This window comes from Equus caballus, chromosome X (assembly GCF_041296265.1).
Source record: "Equus caballus isolate H_3958 breed thoroughbred chromosome X, TB-T2T, whole genome shotgun sequence".
Taxonomy (NCBI): domain Eukaryota; kingdom Metazoa; phylum Chordata; class Mammalia; order Perissodactyla; family Equidae; genus Equus; species Equus caballus.
In genome coordinates this window covers 107,445,470-107,469,161 of record NC_091715.1, presented here as the reverse complement: position 1 = coordinate 107,469,161, position 23,692 = coordinate 107,445,470, and positions in this window count along the sequence as shown.

The following is a 23,692-nucleotide window of genomic DNA, read 5'->3' as shown; positions in this document are numbered from 1 at the left end:
GAGTAACCTAAATCCCCTCTTATCATTTACCTTTTACCATTCCCAAATCTGGTCTAATCAATCCTGCCCTCAAAGTAACCACCATTTTAAATGTGCATGTTATGGTATGTACTCCTCTTGGCTCTTTTCTATGCATTGGCAATACATAAGTGTAGTTATAGAAGATACATAATATTACTTTGTGGTTTGAATTTTTTTACGTAAGTGGTATTATATTATGTATATCTTTTTGCATCTGTTTTTAGCTTAATAAATTTTTGAGCGCTTTCTACATTGATCAATGATTTATATCAAAAAAGATATTATTTCTTGCTCAAGTTGCATAGGGTTAGAGGGCTCTGCTCATTGGACCCAGGGACCCAGGCCACTGGAGCAGTCTCCATTATGAACATTGATAGTCTTCATGGCAGAAGGAAAGAGAGCTATTCAGAGTTCCCCACTTGTCACAGAAATAACTCGTTGACCAGAACCAGACACATGAGCCTAACCAATCATAAGAAAGCCACTGAGTGCAGTCCTACTGTGTGCTCAGAAGGAGAGAACTGAATAACAGTGAATGACACTATTTACTCTAATAATCAGTAAAATTGATGGGTCTCAGTGCATACACATTTCCCTTTTTAACATATACTCCCAAATTATACTCCAAGGTGGCTATACCACTTTGCATTCCCATTTTCAGACTGGGTGCATACACATCTCCCCATAGTCTCCTCAACACTTGCTATTATCACAGTTTTTCAAAGTTTTCCAGTCTGACAAAGGAAAAAGTGGTGCCAGTGTAATTTGTATTTTTCTGATTGCTAGTGGAGTTGAGCATCTTATTCGTATTGGTCATTTGTATTTCCTTTCCTGTAACTTATGTGTTCATGTCCTTGGTCCTTTTTCTATTACATTGTTTGTTTGGGTTTTTTTGTGTGAGAAAGATCAGCTCTGAGCTAACATCTGTGCCAATCTTCCTCTATTTTATGTGAGATGCTGCCACAGCATGGTTGATGAGCAGTGCTAAGTTGGCACCATGGATTTGAACCTGCGAACCCCAGGCCGCTGAAGCAGAGTGCAGAAACTTAACTATGCCACCAGGCTGGCCCCTCTATTAAATTGTTTTTAAGTATTCTTACCAAGTTGTAGAAGTTCTTTATATATTATGGATACAAATCCTTATCTGTTAGATATGTTGCAATTTTTTCCCCCAGATTGTCACTAGAACAAATTAAATCCATTTCTTTCTTATTATTCTCCAGGTGCACAAAAAACAATTGCCTTGAATCTCTCACATAAAGTCCTCTGAAATATTTGAAAATAGCCATCAAGTCACCCGCTATCTTTCCCTTCTTTGGGCTAAATAGCCCCAATTTCTTTAACCTAATGTTTAACTGATATTTCAATTTCTTTAATCACATTTCCACTTTTTTGACACCTTATTATTATAGTGGTCTACTATAAACACCATCACTTCTAAACTGTGTAACTGGCCTGACTTTTACTTTCTTCTCTTTTTAATTAGCAGCTGGTAAGTTTAAAGCCAAATTTGCTTTCCACCAACAGAAAAAATCTATGTTTTTATAATTTGCATTTTTTGAACCCCGTTCCTAGTCTTTTTATATCCCCATACTTGTTTATCTTTCTTTGCTATCTATTTTTTATTTACATTACATTTTATTTTTGTGCCATTATAAAATGTCTATTTTTCTGGGAAAAAGTAAGGTATAAATAAATGAGTAAGGGAGAAGAAAATGAGAGTGAGATAGTTCTGACAAATTTATAATATAAAAGCCCATCTCTCAGAAATATTTTACCTTAATTTTACTCCATATTTGCTTGGATACTTTCCCCACAACAGCTTTATATTATAGATTCTGGTAAATTCTGATCCTCTCCATTCTACTCAGTCTTTTCCTTTTACACAGGCACCTAATCATCAGTCCATCCTGAAAGAGACAATTTGTGTTTTTCCCTTTTGAGTCATATCCTGTTTCTGTAGGGGTATTTGCCCCAATTGGTCAAAATCATTGTGAATTGAATTCTGTCTTTGAGAGTATTTAGCAACTCCTGTGTAATTTAGTAAGATCTGCAAACTTGATGAGTTTTCCTCGAACGTATATCTCAGACATTATAAAATTGCATCCTCAAAGACAATCGCCATCTTGATAGTTATTAGAACTTCACTGTTTTCTGATTGTTGAGGATTTCTAGTGGCACAGCTATTTATTTCAGTCCTAGTTTGCACCATCAAGTAGTGTTCCCACTACGCAGAATCACCAGAAATACAGTGCCCCTTACAAGATAATGCACCCAGCCCTGCTGAGAACAACTGGGGACTCCAGAAAGCTCTCAAATGAATTTCTGTGGCTTTGCCATCTCTCACTCCAGGTAGTGCCTGGGTCAAATCCCTTAGAAGTTATTGTGCCTTCTTTTCAAAAACTCATGTTATAGCCATCATTATTGCTCCTTTTTGTCTACGTCCATCACCCGTACTTTGTGCCGCAGTTAGTTACTTCAGTTCCCTTTATACTGTGAGATCACTGTGTAGTAGAATGTCATCTTATTCAGTATCGTTCCAATAAGAAGAAAATTGAGGCACGCAGATTTCAGTCTGCTATAAGCAAAAACATTCTTACAATTGGGGCCTTTCCAACAATGGAATAGACTATTTATTGAAGTAGCTAGCTGCCGAATCCCAGAGGTATTCAAGCGGAGGCTAGAAAGCTCTTATTTCATCTCTAAATTATACCATATGTCATCATGAAAATCAAGTAATTAAATTTGAAAATGGAAATATCTATTTTTTTGCTGAATATACACAAATATTGTAAAATATTAAAATAGTAGAGAGAAAATGAAAACCCTTGTTATTTCAATCCCCAGGGATTCCCAATGTTAATAATTTCATGTATATTCTAGACGTTTAATTTGTCTATATAAACATCTTGGTTTTTACACAAATGAGATCTTATTATACATAATTTTTTGCAAACTGTTTTGTCCACCTAAAAGATTGGCTGTCTTTCCATGTCAGTAATAAATATTTTTGTACTGCAACTTTACATAAATTCTGTTAATTTATAGACTATATACCAAATTCTAAATCATGGAGAATCGGAAAAATGAGTTACAATGACGGTATACTACGCACGTGGTTTTTTCACCATTTTATTATGAAAATTCTCAAAGATTTAGAAAAGCTTAGAGAAGTATACAGTGACTCCTTATATGGCCACCACTTTGATTCTGCAATTGCTAGCATTCTGCTTGTTTTATCACATATTTATCCCTCTGACAGTCTACCAATCCATCTTAATTTGTGGTCCATTTTAAACTAAATTGCAGACATCAGTACCATTTACCCCTAAATACTTTTGTATGAATATCTTTAACTAGATTTCAATATTTGTTTATGACTCTTTTTTTAAAACTATTTTCAGCTTTATTGATATATAACTGATAAATAAAATTATAAGATATTTAAAGTGTACAACATGATGATTTGAAATATGTATATGTTGTGAAAGGATTCCTCCCATTAAGTTAATTAACACATCTATCACCTCTTATATTTACTTTTTTTGGGGTGAGAACATTTAAGTTCTACTCTTAACAAATTTTTATACAATATAGAGTTATCAACTATAGTCACCGTGTTATACATTAGATCCTCAGAACTTATTCATCTTATAACTGAAAGCTTGTACCTTTTTACCAACCTTGCCCTATTTCTCCCATCCCCCCAGACCCTGGCAACCACTTGTCTACTCTTTGTCTCTACGAGTTCAACTATTTTTTGTCTTAGATTCCAATTATAAGTGATACCATACAATATTTGTTTTTGTCTGGTTAATTTCCCTTAGCCTAACACCCTTCAGCTTCATCCATGTTGTCACAAATGAGAGGATTTCCTTCCTTTTTAAGGTGAGTAATATTCCATTATATCTATATCTATATCTATATCTATGTATCATATTTTCTTTATCCATTCATCTGTCGATGGACTCTTAGGTTGTTTCCATATGTTGGCTATTGTGAATAATGCTATTATGAATGTCATAGTACAGATATCTCTTCAAGATAGTGATTTTGTTTCCTTTGGATATATAGACTGCTGTATCATACTGTAATCCTGTTTCTAATTTCTCAAAGAAACTCCATATTGTTTTCCATAGTGTCTGTACCAGTTTACATTACCACCAACAGTGCATAAGTGTTCCCTTATCTCCACATCCTCACCAACACTTGTTATCTCTTGCATTTTGTGTGTGTGTGTGAGGAAGATTGGCCCTGGGCTAACATCTGTTGCCAGTCTTCCCCCTTTTGACTTGAGGAAGATTGTCCCTGAGCTAACAGCCATGCCAATCTTCATCTACTTTACATGTGGGAGGCTGCCACAGCACGGCTTGTTGAGTGGTGTGTAGGTCCACACCTGAGATCCAAACCCACAAACCCCGGGCTACCAAAGTGGAGTGTGCAAACTTAACCACTATGCCACCGGGCTGGCCCCTCTCTTGCCTTTTTGAGAACAAGCATCCTAACAGGTGTGAGGTGATAGCTCATTATGGTTTTGATTTGCATTTCCCTGATGATTAGTGATGCTGAGCATCTTTTCATGTACCTGCTGACCATTTGCATGTCTTTTTTGGAAAAATGTCTATTCAGATCCTATGCCCATTAAAAATTTTTTTTCTGGGTTTATTGAGAAATCATTGACATATATCACTGTATAAGTTGAAGGTGTACAGCACATTGGTTTGAATTACATATATTGTGAAATGATTACCACAATAGGTTTAGTTAACATCTAACATCTCATATAGATACAATAAAAAGAAAAGAAAAAATATTTCTCCTTGTGATGAGAACTCTTAGGATCTGCTCTCAACAACTTTTCTATTTATCATACAGTGGTGTTCATTATAGTCATCATGTTGTACATTACGTCCCTAGTACTTATTTATCTTATACTGGAAGTTTGTACCTTTTAACCACCTTTGTCTAAACACCCCTCCCGCCACCCGCTGCTTCTGGTAACCACAAATCTGATCTCTTTTTCTATGAGTTTGGTGGAGTTATTTTAGTTTTTGGTTTTAGATTTCATATATAAGTGAAATCATACTGTGTTTGTCGTTCTCTGTCTGACATTTCATTTAGAATAATGCCTTCAATCTCCATCCATATTGAGGCAAACGGTAGGATTTCTTTGTTTTTTCAGTGGCTGAATAATATTCCATTGTATGTATGTATGTATCTATCTATCTATCTATCTATCTATCTATCTATCTATCTATATATATATATATACCACCACTCTATCCTTTCATCTATCGATGGATACTTAGGTTGTTTCCATGTATTTTTGCCTATTTTTGTTTTTATTTAGGCCATGTTTTATACTGAATTGTATGAGTTCCTTGTATATATTGGATATTAAACCCTTATCAGATATATGGTTTGATAATATTTTCTCCCATTCTGTAGATTGCCTTTTCATCTTGTTGATGGTTTCCTTTCATTTAGTCCCACTTTTTTATTTTTGCTTTTGTTGCCTTTGCTTTTGGTGTCAAATCCAAAAAATCATTCCCAAGACCAACATCAAGGAACTTACCCTGCATGTTTTATTCTAGGAGTTTTACAGTTTCAGGTCTTATATTCAAAGCTTTAATCCAATTCTAGTTAATTTTGTATATGGTCTAAGTTAGAGGTCCAGTTTCATTCTTTTATATAACTCTTTAATTAGACAAAGTTCACATAAAGTGAAATACACAAATTTTAAGCGTACCATTTAATGAGCTTTAACAAATGCATACACCCAGGCAACCCAAGCCCCAAAGAGATAGACACATCACTTCCAAAAGTTCTTGCTGCATGCTGTTTTGTAGTGCAATCTTTTTGCAGTTAAAATCATATTGTGATTATCATTTGTTGCCAATATATATAGATCTTGTTTATCTTTTTACATTGTAAACGTAAAATATGTCCATGCTGAAAATTCAAATGGCCTTTTTCTCTCAAGTGGTGAGATCATATAAACAATACTGTTCTAGTCCTTGGTGTTACCATTTTATAATATATCTTGAGTATCTTTCCATACCAGTACATACTGAGCTACTAAATTTTGTTAACAGATACATAATACTAAATAATGTGAAGTTTACGTAATTTATATAATCATCTCCCTGTTGGTGAACATTTGTCTAGTTTTTCTCTACGGCGAACAGGGTTACAATGAAAAACTTTGTAGATATTTATCTCCACACTTGTTTTATTATATCCTTAGGACAGAGTCCCAGAAATGGGAGAACAAGATTTTTAGGCAGAGTTCACTCCCACACATTCTGCACACTCAGAAAGCAGTGTGTGTGATTTCTATCACTTGAATGTGTGTTCTCCAGGTTTCTAGAGCTGGCAAGATAAAGCTTATATTCTAAGACTGGGGAGCCAAATAATGGATCAAAGGATGGAAAACCAACCCGGGGCCTCTGGGATAGGAATCCAAGCATCACAAAGTCCAGGGATAAAGGGAGCTGGGATAATCTTTATGATAAGAATAATAGTTAACACCTGAAAACAATATATGTTCAGCTCCATAAAGGAAAAAATGAGGAAGGAAGACATGTATTTATCGAGGGAATTCATAAAGTCCAGAAATCTAGAGCACTGGTTCTCAAACTTGAATTCATATCAGAATCACCTGTAGGGTTTGTTAAAACACAGATCGCTAGGCCCCACCCCTAGAGTTTCTGATTCAGCAGGTCTTTGGTGGGATCTGAGAATCTGAGTTTCTAACAAGTTGTCAGATGATGCGGATGCTCCTGGTGCAGGGACCATATTGAGAAGCACTTGTCTGGAGAATATAGCATAGAAATATAATTCCCATATTTCAGCCTATATCGGCAAAATATCATTCCAACTTTTCACTTAGCTCACATGGTCAAATTCATGTCGAGAGAGATCTAGCGATAACTCTTTCAAGATTTGTTTGGATTTCCTTTTTTCTACATGTTCATGAAAGCACACCAATTTCTCTTTAATCTCTGCTCCCTTAATTTTCCATATCTCTCAATCTCCATTACAAGACTGATATTAAAAATTTAAAATTTAATGAAAAACATCTTCTGTATCTGAATTTATCAAGTCACCACATCTGAAATTTAGGTACAGATCTTGTCACATATATCTGCATACAGCCTATCTAGACAAAATGCACAGACTTAATCTGTGTACTGGAAACTTGAATTAACTACTTTTCTCTAGATGCAATGTGTATTAATTCTGTTAATTTACAAGGCTACATGCCAAAATCAAAATCATGCTGAATCAGAAAAAGAGAATTACAAATATGAGTGTCTGTGTATGCATACACACAGTATTCCTCAGGGTTATTTAACTTTTGAGACATCAAATTTACTAGCCTTTCAGGAACACACCACCTCCATATGTCACAAAATTTCCTGTAAACCAGCTATATATATATACAATAAATGCAAGATTACGTCTCATTCTGCTATTTATCTTATTTTTACATGATTTATATCTTAAATAAATTTCACTTCTAACAAAAAGAGTAACCAAGGTAATATCAAATTGTGCAGCTCAAAAACACATATGTTTCCAACAAACATTTACTCAACACCCACTGTGTACTATTCAGTAGGAGCTAGGAGTACAAAGAGACAAGAGTTCCTGCCCTTGAGTACTTCACAGGCTAGTGGGGGAAACTGATGTAAATAAATAACTATAAGGGTACATAAGAAGGGCGATTATAGAGGCAAGAAGAAAATCCGGTGGAATCACAAAGGAATGAACTGCTAATTTTTTTTCTTGAGGAATCAGAAAGGTTTTCATGAAGATTGTGGCATTGAATTGGGTATTGTAAGAGTTGCCCGGGGAAAAAGATAAGAAAGTCCATTTCAGCCCAAGAGACTTGTGCACAGGCAGAAGTTTGGAGGCACGAAAGAGCTTAAAGTGTTCAGGGAAGAGCAATAAATTTGGTGTGGCTGGGTTCTAGGCGACAGGGATGGAAGCAGTGGGAGATGAAGAAATAAATGTGGGCACAAGCTAGATTATGAAGGATAAGACTTGGAACTCATGCTAAAGAACTGGGGCATTTTATTGAGTGGTGAACCTTTGAAGGAAACAGATGGTGTTTGACTGCTAGAGCTAAAATATCTAATTCCACCTGTGTAAGTACTTTATTTGTTTATTCATTAATTCAATAAACGTATATTGAGAACCTACTATGTGAAAAGCACTATACAAAATCACCTTGAGAACTACAAAGATGAATAAGATGCAGTCAAGTAACAAGCTCCCTCATCTTGTACCCTAGTGAATTGCTCTTGTCACACACACGGAAATCAAAACCCCAAACTAGAGCAGGAACAGAAGAGAGTGCTATGGACTCAATTATGTCCCCTCAAATTCTTATGTTGAAGCCCTAACTCCCAATGTGACAATATTTGGAGATAGACCTTTTAGGAGGTTAAAAGAGGTTATAAGGGTGGGATCTTAATCCAATAGGATTGGTGGCTATATAAGATGACGAAGAGAGAGCAATCTCTCTCTCTCTTCAGGCACATGTGCTGAGGAAAGGTCATGTGAGCACAGAGTGAGAAAGTAGCCATCTGCAAGCTAGGAAGAGGGCCCTCACAAGAATCTGACTGTGTTGGCACCCTGATCTCAGATTTCCAGCCTCCAGAACTGTGAGAAAATACATTTCTGTTGTTTAAGCCGCTCAGTCGATGGTATTTTGTTATGGCAGCCTGAGCAGACGAAGATGGAGAGAGAGGGTACTGGTGAGTTGATTTTGCACAAGAAGTCATGATAAAACCTGAGAATAAGTCAGGATTTCTGAGCTCATCTAGGCCAAGTGCCCACCGAGTGTAAGAATCAATTCTACAGTATCCTTTGGCTTGAAGCTATCCAGTGATAAAGGACTCACTACCCAATGGGGCAGTCCATACCATAATGGACAGCTTTGGTAATTTGAAAAGTCTTATATCAAGATGCAATCATCTGCCTCTAATTGCCATTGGTCCTACATTTTGCTCTCTAGAGCTATCTAGCACAGACTGGTAACTCTAAGATTGCTAGCTCGAAGAAGCAGCAAGTGTTCGTTAAAAAAGCTGAGACCTCTTTCAACTTCACATTTATAAATTGACCTGAGGCTGAAGATTTGTGCTTGTCTCAGGAAGCATATTTCGAAAACATATACTGACTGGGAATTCCTGCCAGAAAATTTACCTTAAGTCATTTACCTGATGTCTGCTACAGGGATCGCTGCAATAGCTGCCACTACACCCAAGCTATGTCCCATCTGATCATAACCTATGGGTTGGAGTTCCCTATGGCTGAGGTTCCTCCAGCTCTTCAAGAACTCTCCGTGTTGCCACAGCATGCTGTAGCATGCATGAATTCTGATATTACAACAAATTCATTTCTTTGCACATAAAAGACTGGACGTTTACTTAGATTATAAAGTATGATCTAATAGAAATACCCTAGGTTATTGGTCAGAAAAACTGAGCTTTCTTTTTGTATTGACTTAAAAATCACTGTTTAGCATGGGGAAATATATAACACTTTTTTGCCTCATTTTCTTTATCTTTAATATGTGAGTATTATTTTCCTTTCCATTATGAACCTGTGGTGAGAATAAAATGAAACGTTATGAAGAAATAGTCTATACAGACTTGTTCTAAAACCTCTTTAGAAACATTTTTTTGAGGAGATGTAATAAATACACTTTTCTCTATTTCTTCCACTAAGTCCAAATTTATATATGGAAAAATATAAATCAAACATAATAAAGAGAGACAAGAGAAAGCAGACTGACTAGAAACCTCAGGATCTGAAGAACAACATAGTGGTGAATTCTTTTTGGCTCATATATTCCAGACGAGGTGCTGAAGGAGCCAGCAACCCGGAAATGCCAATGGACCCAGACAAAAAAGAGCCCCCAACAAATCCTCCTTTTTCTAGCCAAAGGACCAGGAAAGAGGCAGTCTAACAATACAGAAAACTTTTAGACAATAAACACTCTATTCCAGCCAAACACCATAGGAAAAAGCTGTGGTCACCTACACACCAGCAAAGGCGAAGTAGAAAGCCAAGTCTTCCAAGCTAGTCAGACTGTAGTGAGGTACCCCAAACACCCTGCTACGGTGGTGTCACAGAAGGCCAAGTAGGGAGCTAGGACTTCATCCCCAATGGGCTGTAATGAGGCTTTCCTCCTTCTTTCCTGCCTGACAACTCCTACCTGAGACCATTTGGGGAGGCTGAACTTGCACTCCCATGTGGCAGAAACAAGGCACCATTCCCCCTCCTCACTAGGGTGGTGTCAGAAAAGGCCTAGAGAAGAGTCAAGACTTTCACCACCACCCAGTGGTAAGGAGGTCATAATCTGGTGGTATCAGTGGATGCCCCTTGGAGAGTAGTAATGAAGAAGACCTAATCCTCCCATTCAGGGAGGTATCACTGTAGGCCTAATGGGGAACCAGAACTCCCTCTTTCAGCAGCAACAAAGAGTCCCTCTTGGGAATCTGCAGATGCCAAGTAGGGAACCTGGACTTCTACTTCCACCTGGCAGTAATAAAGTGGCACTCCTGCTTATTCTGATGGAGTGGTCTTAAAGGAGTCCAGCTGAAATAGAAGGTTTAAATATGAGCCAGAGTGTTATAATATAGTACCCCAAATCCAGGTTTCAATCAAAAACCACTTGAAACAAGAATCAGGAAGATGTCTAACTGAATGAAAAAAGACGACAAATAGATGTCAACACCAAGATAACAGAGATATCTGAATAATCTGACAAGAATTTTAAAGTAGCTATTATAAAACAATGTTTCAACAAGCAATTATGAGCACATGTGAAACAAATGACAAAATAGAAAGCTTCAGGAAAGAAAAAGATCTCAGTAAACAAATAGAAAATATAATAAAGAACCAAATGGAATTCAGCAATGTTGTAGGGTACAAGATCAATGCATAAACATTATTTAACACATATATGCTATCAATGAAAAATATGAAAAGGAAATTTTTAAAAATCCCATTTAAAATATTATCAAAAAGAATAAAATACATAGGGAAAAATTTAACCAGAGGTACAATATTTATACAACTGAAAATAATAAAGCTTTGCTAAAATAAATTAAAGAAGACCTAAATAAACGGAAAGGCATCCTGTGTTCATGAATTGGAAGATTGAATATTATTAAGATGGCAATACTGCTCAAAACAATCCACAGATTAAATGCAATACCTATCAATATCCCAAGAGCCTTTTTTCACAGAAATGGAAAAGCTTATGCTAAAATTCACATAGAATTGCAAGTTATCCAAGTAGCCAAACAACCTCGAGATAAAACAAAGTTGGAGGACTAACACTTTCCAATTTCAAAACTTATTACAAAGCTACACTAATCGAAACAGTGTGGTACTGGCATAAGGGTACACATATAGATCAATAGAATAGAATAGAGTCCAGAAATAAACTCTCAAATTTGTTGTCAATTGATTTTCAACAAAGCTGTGAAGATCATTCAATAGGTAAAGAATGTTCTCTTCTACACATGATGCTTAGGCAACTGACTGGCCACATGCAAAACAGTGTAAATGCACACACTTCATACTATGTACAAAAATTAACCCAACATGCATCAACGACCTAAACATAAGAGCCAAAACCATAAAGCTTTTAGAAGAAACCATAAGGGCAAATTTTCATGACCTTGGATTTGGCAATTGTTTCTTAAACATGACACCAAGAGCACAAGCAACAAAAGAAAAAAGTAGGTAAATTAGATTTTATCAAAATTAAAAACACTTGTATATCAAAGGACACAATCAAGAAAGTGAAAAGTCAACCCAGAGAATGGGAGAAAATATCTACAAATCACATCAGATCAGGGCCTGGTATCCAGAATATATAAAGAACTCTTGCAATTCAACAACAAAAAGAGAAACAATCCAATTAAAAATGAGCAAAAGACTTGAATAGATATTTCTCCAAATAAGATATACAAATGGCCAATAAGCACATGGAAAGATGCTCAGCAACATTATTCATTACGGAAATGCAAATCAAAACCACAATGAGGGGGCCAGCCTGGTGGCACAGCGGTTAAGTTCGCACATTCCACTTCTGCAGCCCGGGGTTCGCCGGTTTGGATCCTGGATGCAGACATGGCGCCGCTTGGCAAGCCATGCTGTGGTAGGCATCCCACATATAAAGTAGAGGAAGATGGGCATGGATGTGAGCTCAGGGCCGGTCTTCCTCAGCAAAAAGAGGAGGATTGGCAGCAGATGTTAGCTCAGGGCTAATCTTCCTCAAAAAAAAAAAAAACCCACAATGAGATACCACTTCACCCCCACTAGGATGGCTACAATAATAATTTAAAAAACAGAGGATTGCGAGTGTTTGTGACAACGTGAAGATATTAGAACCCTCACACATTGCGGGTGGGAATGTAAAAAGGTGAAGTTACTATGAAAAACTATGTGGTAATTCCTCACAAAATTAAACATAGAATTACTATATGACCCAACAATTCCACTCCTGGATATATACACAAAAGAACTGAAAAGAGGTGTTAAAGAAAAAAAACTTGGGCTGGCCCCATGGCCCAGTGGTTAAGTTTGCACGCTCTGCTTCAGCAGCCCAGGGTTTCACTGGTTCAGATTCTGGGCTCAGACATGGCACCGCTCATCAGGTCATGCTGAGGTGGTGTCCTGCATGCCACAACTAGAAGGACTCACAACTAAAATATACTACTGTGTACTGGGGGGCTTTGGGGAGAACAAGGAAAAATAAAAAATAAACAAAATCTTTAAAAACAAAAACTTATACGCAAATGTTTACAGCTGCATTATTCACAATAGCCAAAAGACAAAAAACCCCACATGTCCATAAAGTGATGAGTGGATAAACAAAATGCAACATATCCATACAATGGAACATTATTCAGATACTAAAAGAAATGAAATACCGACACATGCTACAACATGAATGAACCTCAAAAAACATGCTGGATGTAATATATAAAGAACTCACACAACTCAACAACAAAAAATCAAACAACCCAATCACAAAATGGGCAGGGGACATGAACAGACATTTCTCCAACGAAGATATACAGATGGCCAATAGACACATGAAAAGATGCTCACCATCACTAATCATCAGGGAAATGCAAATCAAAACTACACTAAGATATCACCTTACACCTGTTAGAATGGCAAAAATAGCCAAAACCAAGACTGACAAATGTTGGAGAGGCTGTGGAGAAAAAGGAACCCTCATACACTGTTGGTGGGAATGGAAACTGGTGCAGCCACTATGGAAAACAGTATGGAGATTCCTCAAAAAGTTAAAAATAGAAATACCTTATGACCCAGCCTTCCCACTACTGGGTATCTATCCTAAGAACCCAAAATCAGTAATTCCAAAAGTCCCATGCACCCCTATGTTCATCACAGCGTTATTCACAATAGCCAAGTCATGGAACCAACCTAAGTGCCCAGCAACTGATGATTGGATAAAGAAGATATGGTATATATATATATACAATGGACTACTACTCAGCCATAAAAAAGGACAAAGTCGTCCCATTCACAACAACATGGATAGACCTTGAGGGTATTATGTTGAGTGAAATAAGCCAGACAGAGAATGACGAACTCTGTATGACTCCACTCATAGATGGTAGTTAACATATAGACAAAGAGAACTGATTGGTGGTTACCAGGGGAAAGTGGGTGTGGGGGGAGGGCACTAGGGGTGAAGTGGTGTACCTACAACATAACTAACAATGATGTACAACTGTAATTTCACAAGGTTGTTAACTATCATAATCTTAATTTAAAAAAAAAGAAGAAAAAAAGAACATGCTGGATGGAAGAAGCCAGTCACAAAAGACCATGTATTGTATTATTCCCTCTATATGCTATATCCAGATTAGACAAATCAACAGAGACAGAAAGTATGTTAGTGGTTGTCTGGGACTTGGTGGAGAGAGGAATAGGAAGTGACTACTTAATAGTTACAGGGTTTCTCCTTAGGGTAATAAAAATATTCTGGAACTAGTTAATGGTGATGGTTGCACAACATAGTGAATGTACTAAATATCACCAATGGTAAACTTTCTGTCACGTGTATTTTATCACAATTGAAGAAAAAGAACCAAATGGAAGTTTTAGAACTAAAAAATACAATAAACAAAACCCCCAAAATGGATAGACTCAAAAAACAATGGAGGGAACAAATGAGAAAAGTAGTGAAATTGAAGTTAGAACAATAGAAATTACACAATTTCAACAATAGAGAGAAAATAGATTTTAAAATTGAACAGAGTCTTGTGGACCTGTAAGACAAGAAACAAAAGGCAATATATGATATGTGACAAACAAGTAGGATAGTCAAAGAGTACTCATAATAGTTCAGAGGAGAAATCATTGTAATCTGCAGTAGTAAGGGAAGACCACGTGGAGAGCCCAATGTGTGGGTAAGATTAAAAGAGACGATGATAGACAGGTAACTGGTTTAAATGGAAAAGCAGAGAGAACGGATTTGAGGATAGGGTATAACATAAGAAAGGACTAGTTATTGGGAATATGTAGATCACATTTCAGGTATTAGGGCATAGGCCAGTTTGGCTTGAGTAGAGTATTCGTTGGAAAGAAAAATAGAGGGACTTCTGCTTCTGATAATTGTGGAGTAGGTAATTCCTACTGATGGCTCCCAGTCAAAAAAGATGGAATATTTAAAAATCATCTTAAAAGTATCAAAATAGTAATTGGATAGAAATTACTTTTTCAAAATATAGGAGAAGGCAATATTCCAGAGAGAGAAGCCTTGTACTAAAAGCTGCTTTTGCCCTGAGGTCTTTTGACAGTTTGAGATAAATAGCTGTGAAATTAAGTAGTAGTTTTGACAGTGGCATGAGGTGAGGTGGACAGAAGTCAAAGCCCAATACCTTCTCAAAGTGAAGATTCTGATAAACTCCCTTTGTCAATAAGCTCAGACCCTAACAGGCTACGCCCTCAGGGTAAAGGGGAAGTGGACTTGCCCTTCCATAGACTTGCAACCCAGTTCATGAGTAGTCCAGGAACTCTCAAGCCATGAACTCAGATTAACGTAGTCCCCAAATGCTAATGCACCCTGGTGCCTGGCAGAAACAAACAAAAATTTTCTCTGGTGAGGGTACCTTCATCCTAGACCTTCAATTATTCTTATTAATAATTATTAAGATCTAATTGCCAGCCTACAGTCAAAGACAACCAGGCATATATGGAAACAATATATCATGTGGATGAACCAGCAGAAACAGGTCCACAGGACCTCAGATTTTGGACTTATCAGCCACAGACTATAAAATATCTATGGTTACTATGCTTAAAGAAACAAAAGACAACCATGAACATGCTATGCATGGAACATGAGACCATAAAAAGTGATATAGCAGATATAAAAAAGAATCAAATCTACTTTTAGAACTGAACAGTTAAACGTCAAAATTAGAAGCTCTTTGGCAGTGTAACAGAAGATCAGATACAGCTAAAGAGAAACTGATAAACTTAAAACAATTCAAAATAAAGTATCCAGAATACGGAATAGAGAAAAATGACAGAATATACAGAAAGAAGAGAGGGTAAGAGAGGATAGAGTGAGAAGATTTGACATACGTTTAATTGGAACCCAGAAGGAGAGCAGAGAAGAAAATGGGGCAAAGTTAATATTTGAGGAGATAATAGTTGTTAATTTTCTTAAACAACTGAAAAAAAAAGTCCATAAATTTAAAAAGCCCTAGAAATATCAACCAAGATAACTAAAAAGAAAGCCACACCTGAAACATAGTGTAATTGCAGTAAAACAAAGACAGAGATGGAATCTTGAAAGCATCGTAAGTTTTGAAATGGCAAATTACCTTCAAGGGAGCAAATTAGACAACAGTTGATGTCTCAAAAGCAACAAAGGAAATGGAAAGAAAAGTGAATGATAACTTTAATTAGTTTAAGGATAACTACTAACTTAGAAATCTACAGTCAGCAAAACTATCACCTAAAAATAAAGATAAAATAAAGACTTTTTCAAACAAACAAAAACCAAGATGTCCATTAGAAGATCTCAACTAGAACTAAAGGTATTCTAAAGGATGTACTCCAGGAAAAAGGAAGAAGGTGTGAAGAGCAAAGAAAGTGCTAAACATATGAGTAAATCTAAATGAAAATTGACTTTCTGACACACTAATAATCCTTCAGAGGGTTATAACAATATGGAATTAAATTGCAGTAACCATAGCATAGAAATCTGGAAGTGAGCAAATGGAGTTAAATTCTTCTAAGAAATAATGTAAGATAAATTTGGACAAGACTATTGGGACCATATTATTAGGAATATTAAATGCCAAAATAATGAGTTAGGACTTCAATGAAGAGACAGTAGATTTAGGCATTTAATGACACAATGAGAATGGTGTATTAAGAAGATGAACCTGGACTTTTGTTTAAGTGGTTTAGAAGAAAGAAATACAGGAGGTAGAGGGACCAGCATAGTAAACTAGGTGTGAAATAGTAAGGACAAAATATAGTGGTGGAAGTGGGAAGTAAAAGGCATGGATAATATGAGAGTAATTGAGAAGGAAGAACAGACAGAACTTGGTGACTGATTGGGTGTAGAAGGCCGAAGGAAAAAGAAGTCAAGGATGATCCTGAGGTTTGACACGTATGTAACTGGGAAAAGAGCCTGTTAAAAGAAATAATTGTCAGAATAAAAGTCACTCTGCAGGAAGAGTAGCAATGGTACTGAACTTATCTCAAGGTGTATTGAATTGAGGTGAATCAGCAAGTAAAAGTAGCCAGCAGAGATTTGAAGATGAAAAGAGCTTGGAGAAATATTAGGGCCTGAATAAAGTTTTGGGAGTCATGCACATTTTGGTGGCTTTTGAAACAGTGTAGAGAATGCATATTCAGAGAAAAGCTGAGAGTCAAAGACTGAATCCAAAAAAACACATTTGGGAAACAAGATTGTGAAGGAGATCAGCAAAGAAGATAGAAAAAGAGAAAGAAAGTGGCAGTGAGAGAGGCAGAACAAGGGCAGTGCAGTATACAGTGTCATGGAAACCAAGAGAACAAAATTTCAAAAAGGAGAGGATGATCTACGTTAAGAGTTACAGGCAATTAGATGTCAAGGATAATGGAATCCAAAGGGCCCTGAAGCATCACATGTTCTCCTCATACTTTCTCATCAGCCTTATCCTTATTGAAGGAAAAGAAACACACATGAAAAAAATAGAAAATGAATTAAAGATCATTTGCAAGTCATTTTCATTACAGTCTAAATCCAACATTTTCCAAGCTTTTTGTGGAGAGGCACTATTGTGTCTCTCAACCAAACGAGCAGGGACAGCTGCTGCTGAAATCAGAAGATACAGAAACTTCTGAGAGCTCCCCAGAATTTACCAGAAGAGGCAAAAGGAGGGAAGCATGACACTAGCATTTCAGGCAGTGAGTTGAGGGTATGGGGGCGTTACAACCCAGCATTAGCATTAGCCAGGTTGGATTTTATAATAAACCATAAGGGCTATCTGACCAATAGACAATATTTTTAGAAGAGATTCCTATGTGATTTTTTTCTCTGTTGTAATTAAAACCTTGCATTTGTACAACCCAGTAAAAGTAACAATATTGTGTGCAATAAAGTATATGTCTCAATTTTCATGCAAACTTCATTAGTCTTCCATTATTTCCTTTAATTTTGTTTTTCCTCATTAATCCAGGTAAGGAACAGTTTCTGCTAAATGATTATGGTTAAATGCTGCAATGTTATTATTAGGTATAGGCATTCATTTTCAGCATTGCTTTTATCCAAATCTCATTCATAAAATGAATCAGCTGGCTTTAATTATGTTATATTCATTATATCACACTCCAAATTCCTACACTCTAGATGCTTTAAACATCTGTATATAATTTGGCTAAAGTACAAGTATGACCATGATTAGGACCCATCTCTACCCACCATTTACCCTGCTGGAGAGAGGTGACCAATTATAACTATCTCTTACCTACCCCAATCACATGCTGCCATTCCTGATATCAGACAACTTTCTTCCACCTGGCATCACTCTGGTCTCAGGTTCCTTCAACTTTACTGAATTAATTTATTAGTTCTAACAGTTTTTTGGTATAAACTTTAAGATTTCCAATATATAAGATCACGTCATCAGCAAACCTAGGTAATTTTACTTCTTCCTCTCTGAGTTGGATGCCTTTTGTTTCTTTTTCTTGCCTAATTGCTCTGGCTAGGACTTCCATACTGTGTTGAATAGGAGTGATTAGAGTGAGTATCCTTGTCTTTTTCCTGATCTTAGAGGGAAAGGTTTCAATTTTTCACTGTTGAGTATGGTGTTAGCTGTTGGTTTTTCATATATGGCCTTTATTATGTTGAAGCAATTTCCTTCTATTCCTAATCTGTTGAGATTTTTATCATGAAACGATGTTGAATTTTGTCAAATGCTTTTTCTGCCTCTATTGAGATAATCATATGATTTTTATCTCTCATTCTATTAATGTGGTGTTTCACATTTATTGATGTGCATATGTTGAATCATCTTTTATCCCAGGGATAAATCCCACTTGGTAATGGTGTATGATCCTTTCAATGTGTTGTTAAATTTGTTTTGCTAGTATTTTGTTGAGAATTTTTTCATTTATAGTCATCAGAGACATGACCTGTAGTTTCCTTTTCTTGTAGTATCCTCATCTGGCTTTGGTGTCAGGGTAATACTGGCCTTGTAAAATGAGTTTGGGAGTGATCCCTCCTCTTCAATTTTTTGGAGGAATTTGAAAAGGATTGGTGTTTTTTCTTCTTTAAGTGTTTTGTAGAATTCAGCTGTGAAGCCATCTGGTCCTGGGTATTTCTTCATTACGAGGTTTTTGATTACTGATTCAAACTCCTTACTCCTTATTGGTCTGTTCTGATTTTCTATTTCTTCATGATTCAGTAGGTCTTATGTTTCTAGAAATTTATCCATTTCTTCTAGGTTGTTCAATTTGTTGGCATATAATTATTCATTGTAGTCTCTTATGATCTTTTGTATTTCTATAGCATCAGTTGTAATGTCTTCTCTTTCATTTAAAATTGTATTTATTTGATCATTCTCTCTTTTTTCTTGGTAAGTCTAGCTAAAGGTTTGTCAATTTTATATTTTTTTTAAAAAAACCCTGATCTTAGTTCATTGATCTTTTCTATTCTCTATTTCATTTATTTCTGCTCTGATCTTTTCTATCTCCTTTTTTCTGCTAACTTTGAGCTTAGTTTGTTCTCTTTTTCTAGTTCCTTGAGGTATAAATTTAAGCTGTTCATTTGAGATCTTTCTCTTTTTTTGTGAGGAAGATTGGCTCTGAGCTAACATCAGTTGCCAATCTTCCTCTACTTTATATGTGAGATGCCACCACAGCATGGCTTGATGCATGGTGTGTAGGTCTGCACCCAGGATCCAAATCTGCAAACCCCAGGCAGCGAAAATGGAGTATGTGAACTTAACCACTACACCACTGGGCTGGCCCTGTGAGATCTTTCTTTTTTTTAATGTAGGCGTTTATCACTATAAGCTTCCTTCTTAGCACTGCATTTGCTATATCACATAAGCTTTGGTATGTTGTGTTTCCATTTTTGTTTGTTTCAAGATTTTTTAAACTTCCCTTTTGATTTCACCTTTGACCCATTGGTTGTTCAGATGTGTGTTGTTTAATTTCCATATATTTGTATTTTCCATTTTTTTCTCATTATTGATTTATAGTTTCATGCCATTGTGGTCAGAAAAGATATTTGGCATGACTTCAATCTTTTGAAATTTTCTAAGACTTATTTTGTGACCTAACATATGATCTATCTTGGAGTGTGTTCCATGTACAATTGAGAAGAATATGTATTCTGCTGCTGTTGGATGAAATGTTCTGTACAAGTCTATTAGACCCAGTTGGTCTAAAGTATAGTTCACGTCCACTATTTCCTTGCTGATTTTCTGTCTAGGTGATCAATCCATTCTTGTCTATTTTTCCTTTCAGATATGTTAGTATTTGCTTAACATATTTAGATGCTCCAATGTTGGACCTTCTCATCTTTTTGATATCTGCAATGTCTATAGTGATGTCACCTGTTTTATTCCTGACATTGGTAATTTGTATCTTTTCTTTTGTCTTTCTAGAGGTTTGTCAATTTTATTGATCTTTATAAAGAATCAGCTCTTTGTTTCATTGATTTTCTGTTTTCAATTTCATTTTGCTTTATGCTCTTATTTTTTGTATTTCCTTCATTCTGCTTGCTTTGGGTTTATTTTGTTCTTCTTTCCTAGTTTTTTGAAGAGGTAGTTTACATTATTAATTTGAGACTTTACCTCTTTTCTAATGCAAGTACTTAGTGCTATAAATATCCCTCTCTGGACTGCTTTCAGTGCATCCACAAATTTTAATATGTTGTATTTTAATTTTCACTCAGTTCCATGCATTTTTTAAATTCCCTTGAAACTTACTTTTTGACCTGCAGGTTATTGAGAGCTGTTTTGTTCAATTTCCAAGTGTTTTGAGATTTTCTTGTCATCATTTTATTACTGATTTGTTGCTTAATTATATTATGGTCACAAAACACATTGTATAATTTCAATTCTTTTAAATTTGTTGAGGTTTGTTTTATGGCCCAGGATAAGTGTACTTTGGTATATATTCCAAGGACACTGGAAAAGAATATGTATTCTGCTGTCATTGGGGCAGTGTTCTATGAATGTTGATTAGATTCTGTTGTTGAGCTCTTCTATATACTTGCTGATTTTTTTCTGTCCTATCAATTTTTCATGAGAGGTATTGCATTCTTCAACTATGATTGCGGATTTTTCTATTTTTCCTTTCAGTTCTATCAATTTTGGCTTTACATATTCTGCAAATCTGTTGTTTGGTGCACACACACTAAAGACTGCTATGTCTTCTCAGCAGATTGACCCTTTGATCATTATGTTATACTCTTATCTATTCATGGTAATTTTCTTTCCTCCAAAGCCAACTTTATCTGATATTAATATACCCACTCCTGCTTTCTATAGATTACATTTTCCATGTTATATCTTTTCCCATCCTTTTACTTTCCATCAACCTATATTTTCACATTTGAAGTGATTAAGTTGTGTCACAGTTTTTTTTGTACTCTGATAATCTCTGATTTTCGGTTGGTGTATTTAGACCTTTTCATTTGGTGTAATTATTGATATTAGTCTCAAGTCTCCCATTTTACTTTCTGTTTTCTGTTTGGTCTCTATTTTTCATCTTTCTGTTCTCTGTTTTCTGCCTTACTGTGAGTTAAACGTTTTATAGGATTCCATTTTGACTTATCTATAGTGTTTTTGAGTGCATCTCTTTGGTTTACTCTTTTAGCATTTGCATTAGGTATGACATTACAGTCAATGACAGACTGCATATATGATGATGGTTCCAAAAGATTAGTACCATCTATCCTAGGTGTGTAGTAGGCTATACTATCTAGGTTTGTGTAAGTACACTCTATGATGTTTGCACAATGACAAAATCACCTAACGATACATTTCTCAGAAAATGTCCCTGTCTTAAGTGACACATGACTGTATATATAGTTAACTTATCACAATTTACTGATGTTAACATTTTACCAGTTCAAGTAAAGCATAGAAATCTAGCTTCCATTATATCTCTTTATCCTCCCTTATCTATAATATGACTGTCAAACATTTTACTGTGTACACTGAGAACCATATCAGGATTTTAATTTTTCTTTCAGCTGTAAAACATAATTGAGAAACCTCAAGAGGAGAAAGAAATCCTATTGAATTTACCCAAATTCTCTCTTTCATTTGTTCTTTCTTCCTTCCTGAAGTTCAAAGATTCTTTCTTTTATTGTTTCCATTTAGAGAATTTCTATTAATCATTCTTTTATGATAGTTCTGGTGGTGACAAATTTTTTTAGTTTTCCTTCATCCTTGACTAATTTTAATGTAGCTATCTCAGTTTTTATATCCTTACACTTGCATAATATATCTTTTCCTATCTTTCTAACTTCGTTGTGTCCTTAAAATTTGTGTGATATACAGCATATATTTGAATAGTCTTGCGTTTTTATGCAAACTGACAGTCCTCGCTTTTTATTTAGAGTGTTTTGTTCATTTATATTTACTTGCTTATTTATTTATTTTTATTGAGGTAACATTGGTTTATAATACTATGTAAATTTCAGGTGTACATCATTACATTTCAACTTCTGCATATTCTTGTCAATTTATATTTAATGTAATTATTGATATGTTTGCTATTTGTTTTCTATTTCTCTCATTTGTTTGTTTCCCTCTGCTTCTCTTGTCTGTCTTCTCTTGCACTTAATGAATATTTTTTAATATTTAATTTAAGTTCTACTATTAGCTTTGAAGCTTTACCTCTTTTTTAAACGGTTCCTCTAGATATTAGCATATGCATTCTTAACTTATCATAATTTGCTTAAAATTAATGTTGTATTATTTCACAATTCATACTCTACAAACATAAGAAACATACAACAGTATAATTTTATTTAACATCTCCATCTTTTGTGGGTTTGTTGCCACATACTTTACTTCAACGTGTATAATAAAACTTACAATGATATTATTTTTGTTTAAATAGTTATTTGTCTTTAAGAAATATTAAAAAACTAGTCTCATATTTTTCCACATATTTCATTTATTATCATTTCTGCTACTCCTTTTTTCTTACTGTTTACATACATTTCTATCTAGTATCATTTCCTTTCTGCCTGAAGAATTCTTTTTAATAATTCTTATAGTGAAGATCCTCTAGAGACAAATTCTCTCTGCTTTCGTTTATCCAAAAATGTTTCTTTTTTTACCCTCATATTTGAAGATTGCTTTTTGATGGATGTCAAATTCTGGATTGAATGAGGTTTTTGTTTGTTTGTTTGTTTTCATTCATACTGTTCCATAAACTTCTGGCCTCTGTTGTTTCTCATGAGACTTCAGCCCTTATTAATATTGTTTTTCCTCTTTATGTGATGTGCCATTTTTATTTTACTAATTTAAAGTTTTCTCTTTATTTTTATTTTTGGCAGGTTGACTTTGATGAAACTAGATGAGAAGCTGTTTGTAATTTTTTCTTCTTTGAGTTCACTTAGCTTCATGGATATACAGGTTGCTGAATATCACCAACTTTGAGGAATTTTCAACCATTATTTCTTCAAAATTTTTTCTGCTCCATTCTCTCTTTCACCTCTCTGTCTGGGATTCCAATGGGTCACTGCAACTCTGTTCATTTTTTTCCCCAATCTTTTTTCTCTGTGTTCATCAAATTGGGTCATTTTTATGGCTCTGTCTTCAAGTTTACTGTCCTTTTTCTTTTACCATCTTCAATCTGTTGTTAGGTTAATCTAGCTTGATTTGTTATATTTTTGCACTTCTCATTTCTAGAATTTCCATTCTACTATGATTCCTCATCTTTTTGTCCATTAAAACCATATTTTCTTTTATGTCCTTGAAAATATTTTAAAAGATTGATTTAAAGTCTTTGGTTGATCATTCCAATATCTGTATCATCACAGAGTTATTTTCTATTGACAGCATATTTTTTCTTGATTTTGGTTGTATTTTCCTGCTTCTTCACATGTCTAGTGATTTTTTTATTGTGTGCCATT